Source organism: Palaemon carinicauda, chromosome 3 (genome assembly GCF_036898095.1).
Source record: "Palaemon carinicauda isolate YSFRI2023 chromosome 3, ASM3689809v2, whole genome shotgun sequence".
NCBI lineage: Eukaryota > Metazoa > Arthropoda > Malacostraca > Decapoda > Palaemonidae > Palaemon > Palaemon carinicauda.
Window position 1 is genome coordinate 108,113,750 of NC_090727.1, and position 13,061 is coordinate 108,126,810.

At 36.3% G+C, this 13,061-nt stretch overlaps 1 pseudogene; it reads right to left on the reverse strand.

Moving 5' to 3' along the window:
• Positions 1 to 12,245: 12,245 nt before the first annotated feature.
• The window catches only part of LOC137633325 (uncharacterized), a 15,820-nt pseudogene continuing 15,004 nt past the window's right edge, over positions 12,246 to 13,061 (reverse strand).

The window sequence follows — 13,061 nt, forward strand, 5'->3', positions numbered from 1 at the left end:
ATTCTACATTTTTTTTTTTCATTTCCTCAACAACACCCTTCTGGAGTTCGTTTTCAATCTTGCATAAGCCACTGTAATACAGCTGATACAATCCTGGTTAATACTTCTGAATGAACCGGGTGAAAATTGCTTCGTGTCAATTCTTCCAAGACTAGCTATATTTTTACCTCCTCTAGCCCTCTTAACTTCAACACTGTTCTTAAATATGCATAAACTGAAACCCTCGGATCAATCTGTAGTTTATCTTTCGTACAACAATGTGTTTCATCAGTGCAGTAGTCATATTACTCTATATTTCATATATATATATATATATATATATATATATATATATATATATATATATATATATATATATATATAAGATTTATTTTAATGGTGTTACTGTTATTAATTTTTTTATTCATTTCAATTGTTCATTTCTTTTCTTGAAGTTTATTCATTTCCTTATCTCCTTTCCTTACTGGGCTATTTTTCCATGTTAGAGCCCTTGGGCTTATAACATCCTGCTTTTCCAAGTAGGGTTGTAGCTTAGCTAATAGTAATAGCAACAATAATAGTTTATATAGGAATAATAATTACTGTATAATAATAATAATAATAATAACAATAACAATAATAATATCAAACCACTCTGCTTTACCTCCTACCAACTGCCCCATATCTCCAAATGTCATACTTCTCGAAAGATCAATATCAAACCCTTCCCCACTCATCAATGACCCAGCTTTACCTTCAAAATAGAATCCACTTCACCTCAGTCGTATGATCACTATCTTTAGCTTTCCCTTCCTGTATTTAGTTTAGGAAGTGTCCTCAGCCATTTTTTTTTTAACTTTATTGATGTTCTTATGGTGTTTTATTTTAATTGTTCGTTACTTATCTTGTAGTTTGTTTATTTCCTTTCCTCACTGGGTTATTGTTTCCTATTGGAGCCCCTGTGCTTTTATTATTATTATTATTATTATTATTATTATTATTACTATTATTATTATTATTATTATTATTATTACAAGCTAAACTATAACCCTAATAGGAAATGCAAGATACTATAAGCCCAAGGGCTCCAACAAGGAAAAATATCCCAATGAGGAAAGGAAACAAGGAAATAAAAAACGACTAGAGAAGCAATAAACAATCAAAATAAAACATAACATCCTGCTTTGCCATCTAGCCAGGGTTGTAGCTTAGCTAGAACCACTACTAAAAATAATAACATGGGTCCTCCCTCTGTCTTATCCTATACAAACAGCTTCGTAATAGCAATGCTGTAAGGAAATTTCTGACCTCGAGGATCAACCGGTTTCGTCCATCCTTTGCATCTCTAACCTTTAAGCAATAGAACACACTGATTCAATTTGCTTCCTGAACTGAATTATTTTCATTATTATTATTATTATTATTATTAATATTATTATTATTATTATTACTTGCCAAGCTACAACCCTAGTTAGAAAAGCAAGATGCTATAAGCCCAGGAGCCCCAACAGGGAAAATAGCCCAGTGAGGAAAGGAAACAAGGAAAAATAAAACATTTTAAGAACAGTAATGACGTTTAAATAAATATCTCATATATAAACTATAAAAAAGTTAACAAGATTAAGAGAAATTAGATAGAATAGTGTGCCCGTGTGTACCCTCAAGCAAGAGAATTCTAACCCAAGAGAGTGAAAGACCATGGTACACAGGCTATGGCACTACCCAAGACTAGAGAATAATGGTTTGATTTTGGAGTGTCCTTCTCCTAGAAGAGCTGCTTATCATAGCTAAAGAGTCTCTTCTACCCCTAAATGGTTCTGTGAGTACATTTTCCGCTAAGTTACAGCTAATCGCCAGCTACTGAAGAGGTATTTCAATTTAAAAACAAAATTACTTTATACCACGGGAAAAAAAAGGTAAAAGCCCAAATGAAAACGTATAAGCTAATAACCCCAAACCAAAGTAGATTACTACAGCAGTTCAAATATGCCATATACAAGTTGTAGTACTGAGGTATGTGCACAGTTTATCCATAGATTTTATGGCCAAACTGCATCGGCAAATACACGAATCTCATCAACTAACATAATAAGTTCATAAAAAAAATTAATACAAAATCGCTAAACCACGCAAATATTACTATACTACATCACAAATCCCCAAAATCCATAGTTTGTACTGTTGGCTAAATTGAATACGCCAAATCTAGTAAGAGTTATTTGAAAATTCAAGCTTTGCCAAACATGAAAGAGATTACACCATATTCGCAGTAGTAGTCACAAATAAACCCATTTATTAATAACACTCTCCCAACTTTGAAAGCCGTGGCCGGCGCGACCGTCTGTTTTATATGTGCCCACAGACTATCAAATTGGAAAAAAGGGAGAGAAATTAACAATATTGAAAATCTTAAAAACTTTGGCCAACTACTCATTTTTTCATATCCATATACCAATATAGGGCTGATGAAATAAGATGAATGGCAGGTTTAAAGGTTTAAAGGTCGCTCATGAATGGCAGAGGCAAGGGACAGTGACATTGCCATAGCAAGCAAGACAATTCCCTAGAGACTGACCATATAGTATATGATCAGCGCCCAAGCTTCCTCTCCACCCAAGCTAGGACCAGGGAGGGCCAGACAGTGGCTGCTGATGACTCAGCAGATAGACCTATACGCTCCCCCAAAACCCTCAACCTTAGCTCACAAGTATGGTAAGGTTGCAGACACTAATGGCACTAACGAGTTTGAGCGGGACTCGAACCCCCGACTGGCGATCACCAGGCAGATACGTTACCTTACCTTGTGTAAGACACGGGCTCTTGCCGCTGGGCAGCCCGTAAAGGTGTAGTAAAGATTACTGAGATGATAAGAGTGTCCCGACTGAGATGGTGTGGGCACGTGTTGAGAATGGATGGTGGAGAGGGGGGGGGGGGGGTGAAGAGGGCTTGGAAGGAACCTGAAAGGAGAATATCAAGCGGGAAGGAAAGAATTAGATAGCGAGATAAGGTGAAGGTTGACATGGAGAGAAGAGGTTTGGTGGAAGAGAATGCCTTTGATCCAAGGCATTGGAGAGGACGCATCAGGCAACCGACCCCTTAATGTAGGGATGACGGTGGGGAAGAAGAAGATACCAATATACTGTAGGGCTGAGTAAAAATTGCCCCGCTTTAATAGAGCTTTGAAAAAAATATATATATATAAAATTAGTTAAGCCGTGGAATAACAAATAATTATAAACATATATAATTGGTAAAATTCACCCAAGTAAACTCCAAAACAACTTACAATTTTATTTCGCAATAATCAGGAGACTTACACGAGGATATACAACTGAGGTGCAAAATGGCATTAAAAATACGAGGAAAAAAGCAGAATTAAGTCGAAGAGCAGGACAACTGTAGGTGAGAGAGAGAGAGAGAGAGAGAGAGAGAGAGAGAGAGAGAGAGAGAGAGAGAGACTCTTCAATCTTTTTCACCATAGGGCGCCTTCCATAATTGACGGAATTGAAGAGGCTGCTTCTCAGCCGTATATGTCAGCATTCATTCATCCGCTTTTGTTTGTCCAGACATCTGGCAAACAGAAAGCAGCCTTCTGACATATACGGAACAACCACGCTATCTGTGACGCTATCAAACGTAAAGAAATACCTATATTCATATAGACGGCTCAAGATTAACGATCCTAAGAGGAATTTCTTTAAATCATAAAGCATAACAGTAAAAACAAAAAATTAAAGCAGTTTAAGATTCAAAAATGCATTTCCATATTATGGCCTTGCCTTTACGAAGCAAACAAAATAGGAACGATATTCATAGCCTACGTTATGCTAACCTATTGGAACCGTCCCTGCTTGTCAATCTGCCTGACTGGGGTTCGAGTCCCGCTCAAGCTCGATAGATTCTTGTAGTGTCTGCAACATCACCATCCTTGTGAGCAAAAAATGAGGGGCTTGAAGAACTTATAGGGGTACCTGAGTCATCAGCAGCCATTGCCTGGTACTCCCTGGTCCTATTTAGGGTAGAGGGGGCTTGGACGCTGATCATATGTAGCCTATATATGACTAGTCTCTAATGCATTGTCACTGGCCTTGCCTCTGCCATTCATGAACGACCTTTAAACCCTCAACAGATAAGTTATAGTGTCAGTCTAAAAAGAAAAAAAAAAAAAAAAAAAAACCAACACAAAGAAACTTCTTAATCTTATTAGGTTCAATCCCCTTATCAAGTTCTCTCTCTCTCTCTCTCTCTCTCTCTCTCTCTCTCTCTCTCTCTCTCTCTCTCTCTCTCTTTAGATATGTCTAGCCCTCTTATTTACAGGTAGCCTTCTAAAAACCTACGAAATTTCATACTGTTTCCATTATGCAACACTCCCTTATTCACCACTTATCCTAACTGGAAATAAAATCAAAAGATAAGGATGATGTTTAAAACACGTTTAATTATCTGTTTTGATTTACTCTTCGACTTTCAAGTCAACCTATTCATTATGGAAGACATGTAATTATTAGTAAAAAGAATGTTACTATTTTCACCATTTCGATCACAATTTACTAATTCCAACTCCTTTTTTGCAGTTATTAGATACTGCCGTGAATATATAATCTGTAGACACCATGGGCTAAAAAAATTTCAGCAATAAAACTGAGCTATTAATAAAATAAAGTTAAAGTGAAAATGTTTGTGAACGTAGTAATAATATTCATATAATTATAATTACAGTTTAGTCTAATTTCAGAATTTAATACCATATCAGTGTTATCATGAATGAAAATATGCATATAAAAGCATAAAAAAAAACATTTATAATACAGCGGGCAAACAATATCATTTTTAAAAAGATATTATGACAGTTGACGTCCACAAAACCCTTTGCATTTTAAATGATTTTTATTTTTGTAAAGGGCCATTTCAAATATCACAATAGTAATAATAATAACAATCATTTTCAAAATTACTACCATTACTGTTGATGCCATATAAAAATCAAGCTAAAAAAATTCCAGCAAAATTCTTGCGCAACTAAAATGTCGGCATTTTGAATCATTATTTGTAAAAGGCCATTTTATATACATTAATAGCAATAATAATATCTATTATTTTCAAAAATACTATCATTACTGTTGACACAACTCCAAAAACATCCTATAAAAATCCATCACAATTCTTGCGCAGCCAAAATCTCTGCCAAATACTCCTAAAATAGCAGAAGTCTTAAGAAATCTCGGAGGAGTCTCTAAAGGGGACCCGAACAAGAAAGAAAGAATTCGAATTGGGTATTAAAAAGTCGAATTTCTCCTGCATGTAATTCTTTTTTGGACTGCACTTGTATTATCTGTCATAAAGTCCTTAAAATTTGTCCGTGACCAAACATGAATATTTACTTAAGATACAATTTTCAATTAATTCCTATTTACTGGAGTTTGTACGTTCCAGTTTATAAGCCGATTACACCATTTAAAATCGACGTTTCAATGCTTTCTCTCTTAAAGCAGCAATTGGCTGTCGTTTCTATCGAACCAACGATGTCCTGCACTTATAAAACTGCCATTTCCTTCCTTTAATAGCGACTCTCTCTCTCTCTCCTCTCTCTCTCTCTCTCTCTCTCCTCTCTCTCTCTCTCTCTCCACACAAACCTTAAGATCTTGCACTTCCTTCATCTGTTCTGACAATCCTCTTGTTTTCATACCTGGGGTTAGGGTACTCGTACACACACACACACTCTCACTCTCTCTCTCTCTCTCTCTCCTCTCTCTCTCTCTCTCTCTCTCTCTCTCGTACGATCTACACAGCCCTCAAGATCTTGCACTTCCTTCATCTGTTCTGACAATCCTCTTGTTTTCATCCCTAGGGGCAGGGTACTCTCTCACTCTCTCTCTCTCCTCTCTCTCTCCTCTCTCTCTCTCTCTCTCTCTCTCTCTCTCTCCCTCGGCATGTTTATGAATACAGTGCTAGTGTCGTGTAGAAGGGTGCTCCTCGGCGGGGAAGAAGAGCTCAGCATTCATGCACAAGTGGTGCCTCACAGCAAAAAAAAAACCAGCCTCTCCACAGCTATACAGAGGAAGTTCTGCGCGCGAGCAGGCACGTAAACACACACATACACACACACACGCATTCACGTACGAAATAAGGATATGGTTCAAGACACGAAGGTAAAAATTTAAATACCATATTATAACAAAACACATAAGAAATGGCAGGATGATAAAACCCGAGTGTATATATGTACACATATAAATTGACTTAAAACAAAATAAAATATTTCAATATGAAAAATCCATTTAAGATACATTACCAAACCATGGCTGAAACTTTTGGTGGAGACAAGAGCACCACTTACCTGAAAAAAAAGAAATATACATTTTTAAAATCTATACCATTTATATATCATTAGAATAATCTATAAACAGAATTAATGTAGAAACCAAATCACGCTAAAGGTTAGGATTACAAAATAATATACTAATAATTATACAGATCAAATGCTCACGGGAGTCATAGAAAGCAAAGAACAATACAAATATCTCAGAATGCGAAAAAAAAGGTAATGGGAACAAATGCAGATTTAATCTATTTGCAACCCAAGTTCAAAAATTATTTCCTAAAAACTTGCCAAAAAATATAAACTTACTAAGAATAACACTTCCTATTAGTTCATGGAATCTGGAAATCGAGTTGCAGCTTAAACTACCGATAAAACCGAATGTCGTTAAAAGCAAATTTGAAATATGCAAATATATTACATACAATATATCAAACAAATATCGGAAAACACTGCAAAGGTCTGACAAACGTAGTGAAATGAAATAAAAAAATACAGGACACCAGTATGTTAGTTTGACCTAACTTCGTCCCCAGAAGAATGGAAAGTTGTCAGCATGCTTCTTCAAGCAATATGAAATTTGGGTACAAATAATCATACACAAACGTGAATTTGAAAGTCTATAAAACTATGCATACAAAATCATTTGAAGCTCAAAAACTATAGTTTATCCTCGGAAAAAAAAAATAAATAAATAAAAAAAAATTGTTTTTTGTTTTTGTTTTTGCAAAACAACGAAACAAAACATACAAATGCCAGTAAATTGAGATAAAGAAAATAAAACAAACCGTAAAAGGCCAGGCAAACAAATAAAACTTTTATGCAGCAATACACCTTCATACACCGTATGAATAGCATTTAAGAATGTAGTAATGACAGAGTTATTCTCATCTTTAAATAGCAAATAGGGGAAACTTCACGCAATAAAATGATATTTTTTTACGAAACTTACTTGTGATGAGAGAGGGGATGAAGGTACCAGAATAAAGACAAAAATTACCCTGAGGAAAGGAGATGCACGTCCTCCATTCTCAAGGGAGAGAGAGAGAGAGAGAGAGAGAGAGAGAGAGAGATGAGAGAGAGAGAGAGAGAGAGAGAGAGAGAGTGTGTGTGTGTGTGTGTGTGTGTGTGTGTGTGTGTGTGTGTGTTACAAGGATTTAGGATGTCTCAAAGACTTTCTAGTCCATCCGGGGAGACTCCATTTGCTCTTGGATAGAGCGATTTGGTTTGAACGTTTAGAGAGTTTTTATGATCATGTCTAACTTATTCTTGAACCCGTTTATCATGTTACTGTTTACTACATCTCCTGGAAGTCTATTCCAAGTATTTGCTATTTTTTATGTAATAAAATGACCACATTAAGTGGTGTTGTATCGTTTCAATTCCAGTTTGTATCCGTTATCCCTGGACTGATTTGTGCTAAGCGTGAATAGATTGTTGTAATCTACATTTGTTATTCCTTTCAAGAATTTTGAATGCCTCTATTAACTGTCCCCTTAGTCGTCGAGTTTGTAGATCGAATAAGTTCAATCGTTCCATCCTCCGTCTCTATCCAAATTGCCTTAGTGTTGGAACTAGTTTGATGGTCCTAGCTGTACTGCTTCGGAGAGAGAGAGAGAGAGAGAGAGAGAGGAGAGAGAGAGAGAGAGAGAGAGAGAGAGAGAGAGGAGATCCCCTTCTTTAAGAACATTCAGGGGAAGGGCATCGACATATGAATAAAGATTAAACAACTAAATGGTCTAGAAATGATGTTTGAAGACAATAGCGAGTTTAACGAGCACAATAATAGAGGAAAAAGATTTCCTTGATATACGACGATGCCTAGAGAGAGAGAGAGAGAGAGAGAGAGAGAGAGAGAGAGAGAGAGAGAGAGAGAGAGAGAGAGAGAGAGAGAGAGGAATGATATTAAAGGCAACATTAAATATTTCTTTAAATGATTAAGAAATGCACAACATATAAACATAAATATGTACGGATAATCACATAACACTAAACTACAGATATTCCACAAAATGGATTCTATCAGCCCTTTATGCACTTTAGAATTCCTTTTTGACGGTTCCATATACAATCCCATTAAATCCCTTTCAGTGACATGACAACCCCAATGTCTGATATTAAAGTTACTTGCGAGAGCAAAGGAAAACTTTTGTGTGCATTTTCCATTTGTCTCCCTTACCGTCCCCTCACGGTTCTCCTCTCAATGGTCTACTTATTTCCATGAAGATAAAACTGTTCTGAGAGATGCTCCCAAAATGCTCTCAACAGTCAGTCATGCTCAGTATAAACTCAAACGTTACTCGCCTACAAACTATTCCACTATAGTCAATTTTTTTAGCAAGGAAGATTTGCACTGACTCGCAGCGGTGCCCTTTTAGCTCGGAAAAGTTTCCCGATTGCTGATTCGTTGGACAAGATCATTCTAACCAATCAGCGATCAGGAAACTTTTCCGAGATAAAAGTGCACCGCTCCAAGTCGGTGCAAATCTGCCTCACTAAAAAAGATTGACTATAGTCACCGCGATAGCAAGATTAAATATCAATTTTACCTATTCATAGCATGTAAAATCGAGTAGTCTGTACCTATGAGATTACTAGTACACCTGTAAAATTGTATTATGGCATAACACCAAACCAAGTAATAAATAAATAGATTACTCTGGTACATCTTGTAGGTCATAAAAATATTAAATCTTTTAAGCATCATTACGAAATTCTGAACTAATTATAAGTCCAAGCTTCAGTTTTTTTCTTTTATAGCTTAACTCGTTTCCTTATCTTTGTAACATGAGGAGGTCATATTCCTCCCCGGGTATCAACTCTCTTAGACCATAGGGACGGTGAAAATACCAGTGTTACTCCATATATACATACATTAATACATACTTATACATACTTTCACTTACACATGCATATATTCACACATACATTAATACACAGCAAAAAGATACAAAGGAATTAAAGCTGGTAATGAAAGATTTGATGTTTTATTTCATGCAAAGCACAAAGTGCTTTCTATAACAAATTTATATACCTTTCAAAAAAAATATTATAAAGAGAAAACGACTTATCAAATTGGTAGTTTCATGCCACTAATTAATCAACTTCGGCCCAGAGAGAGAGAGAGAGAGAGAGAGAGAGAGAGAGAGAGAGAGAGAGAGAGAGAGAGAGAGACATACGACCTACATCCCCCAATCAAAATAATTCTTCAGGGGTCATAAAAATATTCATGAGAGTTCAAAAATAAAAAATAAAAACCATTAGCTTGCAAATACATCGCACTTGTATGGTAACAAATGTAAAACAGTAATGTTTGCAAATGACTATCATTACATGCTGATTTCATTTTGCAATGCTTTTATTCTCATCTCAAAACCAGTAAGAATAACTGATACCTATATCAAAAGAGTTATTAATGTTTGACTTTTAAAAATCCATCGGCTGAGATAGGAATATACAGCTGTAGCTCATAGCCAAGAGGCTTGGATCTATTTTAAACATGTTTGTATGCATGCGTGTATATATGTATGTGTATATATTATACAGATATATATATCCATACAAATACACACACAAATATATATATATATATATATATATATATATATATATATATATATATATATATATATATATATACAGTATACATAAATATATATATATATATGTATATATATATGAATATATGTAAGTATATATATAAACATACGGTATATATAATATATATATATATATATATATATATATATATATAATATATATATATATATATATATATATACATACATACATACATACATACACATATACACACAAACACATAAAAATAACCGAAGAAATCGACGGAATAGGATATTAGTCTAAAAGTAATGCTTGAGAATAATATTAACTGCAGATTGGAAAATAACGATGATGTTAAGATCCCCACCTAATCTATAATCTATTTATTTCAAGGATATGCAAATTGGACCAATCCAATGACTTTCCGGTACACCATCCAATTAACCCCTTACTGTTCTGCTAACCTCAAAAACTAAACGCAGGGAAATTAAATTTGCATATCAGGAAATTGGAGCCATCGATTTGCGACGAGACGTCAAAAGCAAATATATCATTGGAATTGTTATATGTAAATATAGGCCTACCCTATAATTTTATGTTCTGCCTGCTTGTTTTATTCACTATATGTTCTACCTGCTTGTTTTTATCCATTATAAGTTATATCTGCTTGTTCTATCCACTATATGTTCTACCTCCTTAATGCTTGTTTTATCCATTATATATTCTACAGGCTTGTTTTATTCACTACATGTTCTACCTGCTTGTTTTATCCACTATATGTTTTACCTGCTTGTTGCTCGTTTTATCCACTATATGTTCAACCTGTTTGTTTTATCCACTATATGTTTTACTTGCTTGTTTTATCCACTATATGATCTACCTGTTTTGCTTGTTTTATCCACTATATATTCTACCTGCTTGTTTTATTCACTATATGTTCTACCTGCTTGGTTTATCCATTATATGTTCTACATTATTGTTTTATTCACTATATGCTCTACCTGCTTGTTTTATCCACTATATGTTCTACTTGCTTGTTGCTTGTTTATCCACTATATGTTCTACCTGCTTGGTTTATCCTCTATATGTTCTACCTGCTTGTTTAAGCCATTATATGTTCTACCCCCTTGTTCTATCCACTATATGTTCTACCTGCTTAATTGCTTGATGCTTGTTTTATCCATTACATGTTCTACCTGCTTGTTTTATCCTTTATATGTTGAACCTGCTTGTTTTATCAACGATATGATCTACCTGCTAGTTGCTTGTTTTCTCCACTATATGTTCTACCGGCTTGTTTTAAACAAGAATTGCTTTTTGACCTAAGTGGGATATACTCTCATAAGTGAGTTCTGTAGTTTAAGTTATCAACTACTTTAATGAAAAGTTGTCTTGTGGTTTTGCATAAACAAAACCACAATCATTAATAAACAGATTGCGTAAGATTTATGGCGACAGAAACGCGTTTCATAACAAGGACATCTAAATACATTCAAATTACTATACAGAATTTTCACTGTTTCAGCTGTTTACATTCTGATGCAATAGATTTAAAAACAACATAAGAGAGAGAGAGAGAGAGAGAGAGAGAGAGAGAGAGAGAGAGAGAGAGAGAGAGGAGAGAGAGAGAGAGAGAGAGAGAGAGAGAGAGAGATGGGGCGTACCTATACATAAGGAAATTTATCTTAAAAGCGTGATGTTTACACCAGCAGAACAAGAGAGAGAGAGAGAGAGAGAGAGAGAGAGAGAGAGAGAGAGAGAGAGAGGAGAGAGAGAGAGAGAGAGAGAGATAGTATTACCCATATGTGGGTGGCAATGGGTCGCTGCAATCCAAACCCCATAAATTTCGGAAGACACAGAATTGGTAATGAACTTTCAATAGATAAGATCAAACTACTCAAAAGAGAGAGAGAGAGAGGAGAAGAGAGAGAGAGAGAGAGAGAGAGAGAGAGAGAGAGAGAGAGTGAGAGAGAGAGAGTCTATACGTGTGTCCAAGAGTCGTTTTGCATGTAATTGATTACGATTCAAGTACAAAAACTTAAAAAAATTCATACAAAGTAATAAAAAGTTTTAATTTACTACGATCACAATACTAATACAAAAAACTTTTGCATAATAATTTAAATAAAGCAAGACTTCGCTAAAATCACGCATAAAATATATCATTCAAACTTACCTTCCTTTTTTTATATAAAATATGTTTACTATTTTGCATACTGCATACGCAAAATATTTATGCAAGCACCACTACAAGCAACGTGTCATGCATGGCCACGCAAAGGCAAGAAAAACAAGATTGAAAATTACACTCCACCAAGTTCATGCACGGAGATGTATGAAAAAGAAGCATTTACTGAGAGTTTGTGTCCTCCTCGGACTACTTACGCTAAAAAGCCTTGAGAAAAACTAGGCACTGTATAATGCCTTCCTATTGTGTCTCCTGCTAAGTTGAAAGAACCGCACAAGTTCTTGACGCGCCCCGGACGGACCCCCAGCACCGTCAATCAACCCGTCGTCGGGCCCGTTCTCGGAGTCGTGCTCGCCAACATGCAACAAGGGCTTTGGCCTGATGGTGATGTGGTTACCGGAGGGCCGCGTGCGACCTGCGCCCGGAGAGTGCCTCAGGGTGCTGGCACCCAAACCCAAATCCAGGGGTAACGGCGCAAATCCCTCTCTACAATACCCGACCCCAGCTAAGGTCTGGGCAAGCATTTTGTAACCTGATGTTGTTGTACTTGGACATTGCTGATTCCATTTTCGGCAGCGCCATTCAAGGCGGCTATTTTGCCGTTCTGTGTCTTGTGACGCCTGAGGTTCTCTTCCACAGCTCGGTAACTCTGCTGTGGGTTGGGGGCATAAGGGGAGTTGTTGGGGTCTGGTGAAGGCCATTCATCGTTCCCACGACACGGTGGAAGGTGAAATAGTGGTACAGGTGGTGTTGGTGGTGCTGGGGTGATCCATGCTTCGTTCCAGGCGGGCGCCAGAGGATCCAGTCTTCCAGTCATCACTGACATCTGGGGCCGCCCCCTGCTCCCTCAGGGCATTCACAAGGCTATTCATGCTAAAGGCGATTTTCCCATTTTCCTTTGTTCTTCCAAATTCACTATTCACTTCGCCAATGAGGTGAGGCGCAGACTCCAAGTAGGAGTCAAGAGCTGTCCTCACTTCCGCATTTTCAGAGTAAAGTCTTTCTTTACATCTC